This window comes from Lygodium microphyllum, chromosome 29 (assembly GCF_053477565.2).
Source record: "Lygodium microphyllum isolate KBCC chromosome 29, Lygodium_microphyllum_v1.1.10, whole genome shotgun sequence".
Taxonomy (NCBI): domain Eukaryota; kingdom Viridiplantae; phylum Streptophyta; class Polypodiopsida; order Schizaeales; family Lygodiaceae; genus Lygodium; species Lygodium microphyllum.
This window is the reverse complement of record NC_141163.1, coordinates 111,490,327-111,498,945: the sequence shown is the minus strand read 5'-3', so window position 1 is coordinate 111,498,945 and position 8,619 is coordinate 111,490,327.

Here is an 8,619-nt window from a genome sequence, read left to right as displayed (position 1 = left end):
ATTATTCATGTGCTGCACCATAAACAAATGCTCATTTCTGTCATCACCCTGTCTACTAGAAGATGCATAATTCCCTTGTTGCAGTTTTCCATTCATGATGTCATTCTGCTTTTTATAGCAGTCTTTAGCCATATGACCCATTTTACCACAGTAGTAGCATTCAACATTACTGTTTGCATTTTGGCCTCTTTGCCATCCACCACGACCTCTTTGGCTCCCTCTGCCTCTAGAGTTACCACGTCCTCCTCCATAGGACTGGTTTTCTTGAGTTTGTTGCATATTCTGATTTCTACCACGGCCTCCAAATCGGCCTCCTCTACCTCTGCCTCTACCTCTTCCAGCATTTGAGTAGAAGACAACTTCTTTTGAAGTTCCTCCTGAAGAAGATGCACCACCATTTCTCTGCTCCTCAGAAATTAGAAGAGCAATCAACTCCTCAAAATCAAGAAATCTTTCACAAACTGAAATGGATGTTCGAAACTGTGCATAATCCTTCCCTAGACCATTCAAGGTCACGAAAACTAAATCATCATCTTCCACTGGCGACCCAATGGAAGCAAGTGCATCTGCAATCTTCTTCACCTTCATGTGGTAGTCATTGATGCTCATATTTTCTCTTTGCACATTATGCAACTCTTGCTTGAGCTGCATTTTCCTGGCTTGCGTATTTGTGCTATACATTTTTGACAAAGTATCCCATGCCTCCTTTGGCGTACTTGCATCCTGAATATGCACAATCATAGAGTCTGAAATACTGATAGACAGCCAGTACATAACTTTCCTGGCTCTCTCATGCCATGCTTTGAATGCCTGCATTTGCTGTTGATTGGGAACATAAGGAAGAACTGGTTCTTCTTCATTTCCTGCAACAAATTCCCAATATCCTTTTCCCATAAGGAAATTCGTCATTCTAAACTTCCATGCTTGGAAGTTGTTATTGTCAAGCTTTTCAGTTACAATCTGTGAAAGAGAATCAGATGCCATTACAGAACACTGCAAAAATTCTGTCACTGCAAAAAACACAGCTTCACCCTCACAAGGGCAAATCTGCAAAACTGGCGAAAGTGGTATTTGACCACACAGTCACTTCCTAGTGACAATTTTGCATAAACAGGAACCAAGGATGATTCTGTAACTCCCAATGTCTCTGCACATAAGCATACGATGCAATTTCTGTGGTAACTTTTCACCGACCTGTAGAACAGTGGTCGCACAGCATAAAACTGGGCCTTTTCCTGAGTGCGTGCAGAAAACTTCCGCCTCCAAAACAGGCCCCGAAATGGCCTCAAATAAAAAAAATAGGGTCGCCAAGGGCTAAAGCCCTTACCCGCAGCATATACTGCCCTCTTGCTTCACCGCGAAGGGCGTCTCAACCTGAGGCAATGCACTCCTGCAATTTTCGGCTGTGCTACTTGCAGAGATCTGCTCCCAAAACAGAAAATGAAAGCAACACTGCTCCTCTTACCAGAACAGTGCGAGCTTGGCTTGCTTTCTTGAGCTCCTTACCACGAACAAGGCTCTGATACTATGTCAAGATTGTGGGAGAGAAGGAAAGAGTCTCACTTGTAGCTTTCTTGCTTGCACAATGGGGAAATACACACAAGGGTGGAGGCTGAAAACAATTTTTCTCTTCTTAGTTGTGTAAGCCAAAAGAACTCTGATACAAAGAAATGGAAGAACCCTATATATGGGTCTCAAACCAAAGACAACTAACTAAGGTGGCATACTAACTGAGCCATGAACTAGAGTAGATAAGGATAGTTGTCGTCTAGCTATTATTCATGGGCGGTGTACCAACCGCATCTGCAACTAACACGTCGCTAACATAAATGCACAACGGTCACCCTAGCATATCACAAGTGGAGCTCGATATCTCAACACTTCACACGTGTAGCCAATATACCGTTGTCACCTCAAAACTTGTACCAAGTGTCACTAACATTTTTAAACATTATGGCACTTTTATGGCATTATTTTTTGGGTGAAAGGGAAGATTTTTAGGCCTTCTTTTTCTAGTTTGAATATAGTCTTTTTTAAATTAGTGCATGCTACTTTTTGAGCAAGTTCCAAGGTGACCATTTACAAATAAATACATGTTCCCAAGTCAGGCTGGTTTTTACACAAGCTTTCCTTCTATGCATTTTTTTCTCTCTTCCATAACCACACACTTTGTGCATCACAAGTCGAGAATACGTGCGCTCTTGACCAACCCCATTCATGCTCACAAAGCAATATATTTTTAAGGTAATAAACTTCTATTCGTCATTTTTCTTGTTCATAGGCATTGAGAAATAATTGAATCAACTATTTTAAGGCATTGAGAAATGATTGAATCGGTTATTTTTCTTGTGCACAAGCATTGAGAAATATTGGAGTTAGATCATTTTTGTCAAATGAAATGCAATAAGGCTCCTCTAATCTCCATAATTGTGTTTCATAAATCCTCAAGTCATAAATCACAAATGCCTAATGAAACGTGAAAGTGATTCTATGGTTCACTACTTGAAGACTTAACTCACATTTCATACGTCATTTTGAAGGCAATCCTCTTTTGATTTCTTATTCGAACTAATTTTATTGAGTTTCTTTTCCGTTAGTCGCATTCAGAGTAGTATTATATACCATTGGAACAAATTTGTAGATATAAAGTTAAAGTTTTTTTTTACGAGTGGTCATGTGGGCTGCCAATGCTACTAGAACAACTTTGCAAACAAGGTGTAGTGTCATTGACGAGGAATTCAAGAAGTAGGAATCAGATTGCTCTTTTCATCAGAATCATGCATCAATGCCTTCTTGTCCACAAGGATGTTGGATTTCTTGTATATATATATGGACAATTGTTCTTTAGATACAATACAACAGAAGAAGACATAGTATATTGCAAGTAAAGATAAAGAAGTTGAAGAGAAGGGGTAAATGTTTCAGGAGGATATTGAGAACCAACTAATGTAGGGATTTGATATCTCTTTGTTTAAAAGTAAGAACATTACAAAAGTGAAAGAAAATGATAATATGGAGTTGAGTGCAGAGATTGAATAAGGTCCTCTTAATTATGTCCCAACATTTCCTAGTTATCTCATCAACAAAAAGAGAAATGTATTGCTAAATGATATTCAATAGCTTTTTTATCTCAAAAAGGATTATTGCTTTGCAATCCTTGTAGGATGGGGCCAAAATGATAATAATTTTATAGGTTATGAACATGAATTTCTAGCAAGTCTTGATGTTGAAGGAGAGACTTTTTAAGACAACTCTATAGCCTTTCATTTATGTATTAATCAAATCGTGGAATATGAAAAGAAGGGGCTACCTATAGAGGAAGAGTTCTCACAAGTTCAACGGAGACTTGGTATTGATGACATGGGGTATGAAGGGAAACTGAAGTGTCTATCAAAGGAGAAACCAAAAAGTTCAATAAATCTTTATGATGATAGTCTTCTTAAAGAAGATGAAAACCCTAAGCTATGGAAGATAACTTTAAGATATCCATTGAGGTTTCTATTAGAGTTTGTTATGCATTATAAACAAATATTATAAGATATTTATCTATTGACATCTTACACTATTGTGGTTTATTGTACAGATAGAAATTAAAGATCCATACAACTTTCTTAGAAGAGCCAAGGGCTCAAGGTCATTGAAGTTTGGCAAAAGTCAAGGCCTTGGTCATTACATTAGAAGCTTAAACAATCAAACAATTGCAATTTATCATAGTAGGTTGTCAAGCTCTCCAAGCCTGCCAATGATGGCTTTGAAAGTTATCTCCAAAGTGATTGGATCCCAAGTTTTCAATAGAGGATGAGATAATATAATTTTGGTGGAGAAGAAAGAAGCTATAGGAGTTTTTGGCTTTATGCCTAGATATAATGGATCTAGGGCATTATACTTTGGAGTTCTTGGCTCTTATTTGCTCTCACATAAAGGAGATACCAAGAATTTGAAGCTCCTTCCGAGCTATAGAAAATAAGAATTCTTGAAATATAGAGGTCTTTTTGAGTGGGATGAAACAAAAGATTCCTTTAGAGGCCCTAGTGAGTTGCTTGAAACTAGAGACTCTTTTGCAAAATTGAGTCAAATTAAAAGATGTCAATGGTTTCTTGAAACCCATATTTTTCCATCTCTTTGTCTAGTTTTTAACTTGTAAAATCTTTGCTTTGCACAAGAGTTTAAATATCCCTTTTTTCTTCTTTAGGTGACAGTTTATATAATCCTTGTCAAAGATAATGTATTACATGATGTGGTTGTGTCTTTGAGCTTGAATTTATGCCAAATTTGTTTATAGAACCATTGGAAGACCTCTAGTAATCTGTTTGCTTTGTATCTTCCACCTCCATGTCTTATGTGTCTAAAGTATTTTATTTTTGCTTGATAACGTGATTTTTCCATACCTTCGGTTAACCACATAGATAGAGATTCATATTTCTTGATAAAATATGGAGCATGGTTGTATAAAATATATTATATAGTTAATAAATAAAGAAAGTTAATTAAAAAAACCTTATATGAGTCAAATAATGAAGAGACATACATATGCAAATTTCTTACCATATAGTGAGTGAAGTATTGATCACCCCAAGCTTCTATCATTGCCTTTTTAAAAAGTTTCAATTGGGTTTTTAAGTCTTTGAAATCATCATAATTCCATTTAGTTTTATCTTAATAAAAGAATACTTTGGTTATTGTTTCCCAAACATTGGCTTTTTTATTCCGAGCTTATCCATTATTAGCATGATCCTTAATTGCATTATGTAGGGACTTCTACTAATTGTATCTAATAGTTGAGTCACCACTCCTAGAGTTTACCTTACCAAGTCTCTTATGAAAGCCTAGGAACCTTCTAGCCTTTACTCCACCAATAGATGACTTTTTGGGGACACAATTGCTATCCTTAGACTTTTGAAGATTTGTTTCAACAATAACAACATTATCACCATGCAAACCAATTGCAGATAAGACTTTTGTAATCTTTGTTATAGAATCTATTCTAGTTGTTGATAATGGCTTTAGCTTCCATGCAAACCCTATATAAAGATGAACAAGCTTTTCAATTATCTCACAAAGCGTATGAAATGTACTATATGGGCATTCATTAAAGGAATATCTATGGGCATATATGGGCATATACCTTAAACTGTGGATCCTTGTTGTGCCTAGAGGGAGCTCTATTCAAATTGCTTGAGTTCAACTCTATGGTTGGGGATATGTAATATATGCAAAGAGATCTGGAGTTGGCTCCCTTTGACACATTATACATACATTTGAGTGTCTTTAAGTCACTAGCTATGTATCACTTAATCTTATAGTTCCCAAATCCTTCAACAAATAGCTCTTCTCCTACATGTTGTCTCTTAATAGCATCAGGTATTGGTGTTTGATGAAAAACCCAATACAATATATTGAAATCCTCTATATCTATTTTAAATGCTCCTAGCCACTAGATGTTATGTTCAGATTGAACACTAAATGATATTGAGTGATTGCAATGACCTAATGAAAGTGTTGTATTCATCAAGATAATAGAGACTCTCTAAGATTATGCATTTCAGAATCTCACTTTCATCAAGTTTAACCACAAATCTAGCCACTCCTTATACCTAGTGACAAGTCATAGAATGTTATCATTAAACATTGTAGGGTGGGCAAGTTAAGGAAAATATTGTTAAATTCATTGAATATAACTTCCTTTTTTCTACCCTTGAAGCTAGCCTTGATATAGAAAGGCTGACCCAAAATCTCCGTTACTTTATTATTCACTCTATGTCTGATAGTTCAAACCACAAATGGCCTTAAAAGTATACAATGGTATACTTGTCCTTGCTTCATATTTGATTGTAAAAGCTAAAAAAGTTACATGTAAGCATCTCGACTAATACCAATACTATCTAGTATCTTCTATACTAACTTAGTATCCAAAGAATGATCCTTTATAGATGACTCCAAGCATTGTTTCTTTGCCTTTTTAATTTTTTTCTTCTCCAAAATATATTTTAAAACTACTAAAGGAAGAAGATGATAATAAAACCGAGATACTTTTGAAGAACCTCTTTCACTTATATTTGGTTGAAGAATAGACCTAAACAAAATTAACATCACACATAGATACAATTAATTATAAATAAAGCCATATTTAATATTTTTAAAGTGAAAAAAATGTACATTGTTGCTTGGATTCTTTTACTACAACCACCTCCTTCTCATTTGAGACTCTTAATATTTTTAAAATCACTTTGTCGATTTCAAAGGCCTAAATTAGTTTGCTTTCATTGATAAGATTTGATGTGTTTTACTAATAAATGAATCCTCTATTGACAGCCCTCTAGCTTTTGCAATAAGTCATTGCTATGTTTTGACAAAAGATTATTCTTTAATCTAAGGACATACTTTTTTGCAATCCCGTTAAGTGTATAACCTAGAGACCCATTATAACCATCACCAAATGAACCTCATTAATGAAGAGCTATTATAGAAAGATAGAATGTTATTTTTGCTAGGATCTTTGGATATAGCCTACCATCTAACCAAACATCAATATTATTATTTCCTTCAAACCTGAGTATATGTTTCATAGACTCTGTAATAGTAATGGGTTTTGTTCTCTTCCTTATTGGTTCATACTCACTAATCAAACTCAATATGAAGATGATAGAGAGCTCTTTTACTAGAGCTACAAAGATTATTAGATGATTGATCCATAGCTAAGGATGTGATTAGAAGATTGGATTGAAAAACTATGTGAATTAGAAACAAGAAGAAAAATGAAGAAGAAACTAGTAAGGAGGAAAAAAAAGAAGAGAGTAAGAATGGAGGAAAGTAATCAAACGTCAAATAAAATTCAAATTGAATATTAGTTTTCACTTTAATGAGGATAAGTAAGATCTTCATTATGGCAACCTTTGTCACCTTTATGGTAGCCTACATTTCTAGGTTTGATGTGAACAGGAGAATACCACGACAATGACTTATTAATGATTTTTTTATATATTTACATACAAAAATATAACAAATTTAAAAAATATCTCAATTTGATGAGAGGAGATCGAAGCAAGATCATTCGAGAGCCAGGTGAATCAGTCATGGCATCTCTGCCAGCCTCTCTGGACCTCAAAGGTCAAATCACCAGAATTAGATTGCATCTTGAAAGCTTCAGATTGTTGATTTTGCTAAGGTCACTTTCATAAAGAGCTCTTTTTCTTGGCCACAACCCTTCTTCTTCAATTTAGCTATAAATACGAGGCATGGGGAGCTGTTGAGAGCAGTCTAAGCAAGAGGGGAGAGGCCCTTCTTAGGAGTATAGAGCAAGAGGAACTGGGGCAAGAGAAGCACAAGCATGGGAATTTCTCTTCACAAAGACAAGAAGGATACTCCACAAGCTCTTGAATTCAAATCCTCCATCCCTTCTATCCTATTTCTCTGTGGAATCAAGACTCTTCTCGATTTTTCTAAATTCTTGGTGATCTCCTTCCCCCCCTCAATCAAAATCCTGTCAATCTAATTCTTGGTGATCACCTTCCCCCCTCAATCGAAATTCCATCAATCTAATTCTTAGTGATCACCTTCCCCCCCAATCGAAATTCCGCCAAGACTCTTCTCGATTTTTCTAAATTCTTGGTGATCGCCTTCCCCCCCTCAATCGAAATTCCATCAATCTAATTACCCCCAAGCTCCTTCGCCAAAATCCACTTTTTGCAATCCCGTGAATAAAGACCATGGCCTCAAAGAAGAAAGTTATAAAGATCGGGGAAGTAGAAGTTGCTAATAATGCTGCGAACACAATTATTACAAATGGAATGGCGAATACATGGATTACAAACGAAACTGTGAATACCATCAAACAAGCACCCGTAATGGATCCTCATGTACTATTTAAAAAAAAAATATTTAGCATGCCTTCATCCTATGAACAGGCAACAAAAGCTGCATTCATAAAATAAGATTTTACTCGATTCCTATATATAATCTCCTTAAAAAATTCTTAACCACAAATTCCAAGGGGTAAATTGGGTTTGTACAAGATGAACCTAAGCGATTACAACGAAGGTACTATGTCCCTAAAATATTTAATATTTATTATTTTGTGTTCATTAAAAAAATATCTAATGGGTAATCACGTACGCTAATCCTTGGTATATAAGAGACCTTGAGATGAAATTGCCAAAGGATATTGTTCATAATTAAACTAACCAAGATTTCCTTTTATTGCAGACAAGGACCCACGAAACTCCAAGGGAGTTATTCTCAAGTATGAAATTCTTGTTTAGATTCAATCCAAACTAGCACCCAGGGAAGGGGGAATCCATGAAGACTATTGGAAGGTATTTCCATTTACCCTAATTTTGCCACTTATGCTAATTTGTCTCGATGTTATTAATTTTTGGAAAGAAAAGATTTGTCTTGGAAATAAACCTGTTAAAAGTTTATGTATAATGTATTCGAAATAAGATGTTTGTGATTGCAAGCTAGGTACTGATCTTTTCTAAAATCATCAGGCTAAAAGATGGATGACTAAGTACTGATCACTGCGAGATTGAGGCAATATTTTGGTGAGCACAGAACACCATTTGAGGCAGTGTTTCTAATGGCAATAGACCTCCCTAAGGCTAGCATGAATAAAACCTACTC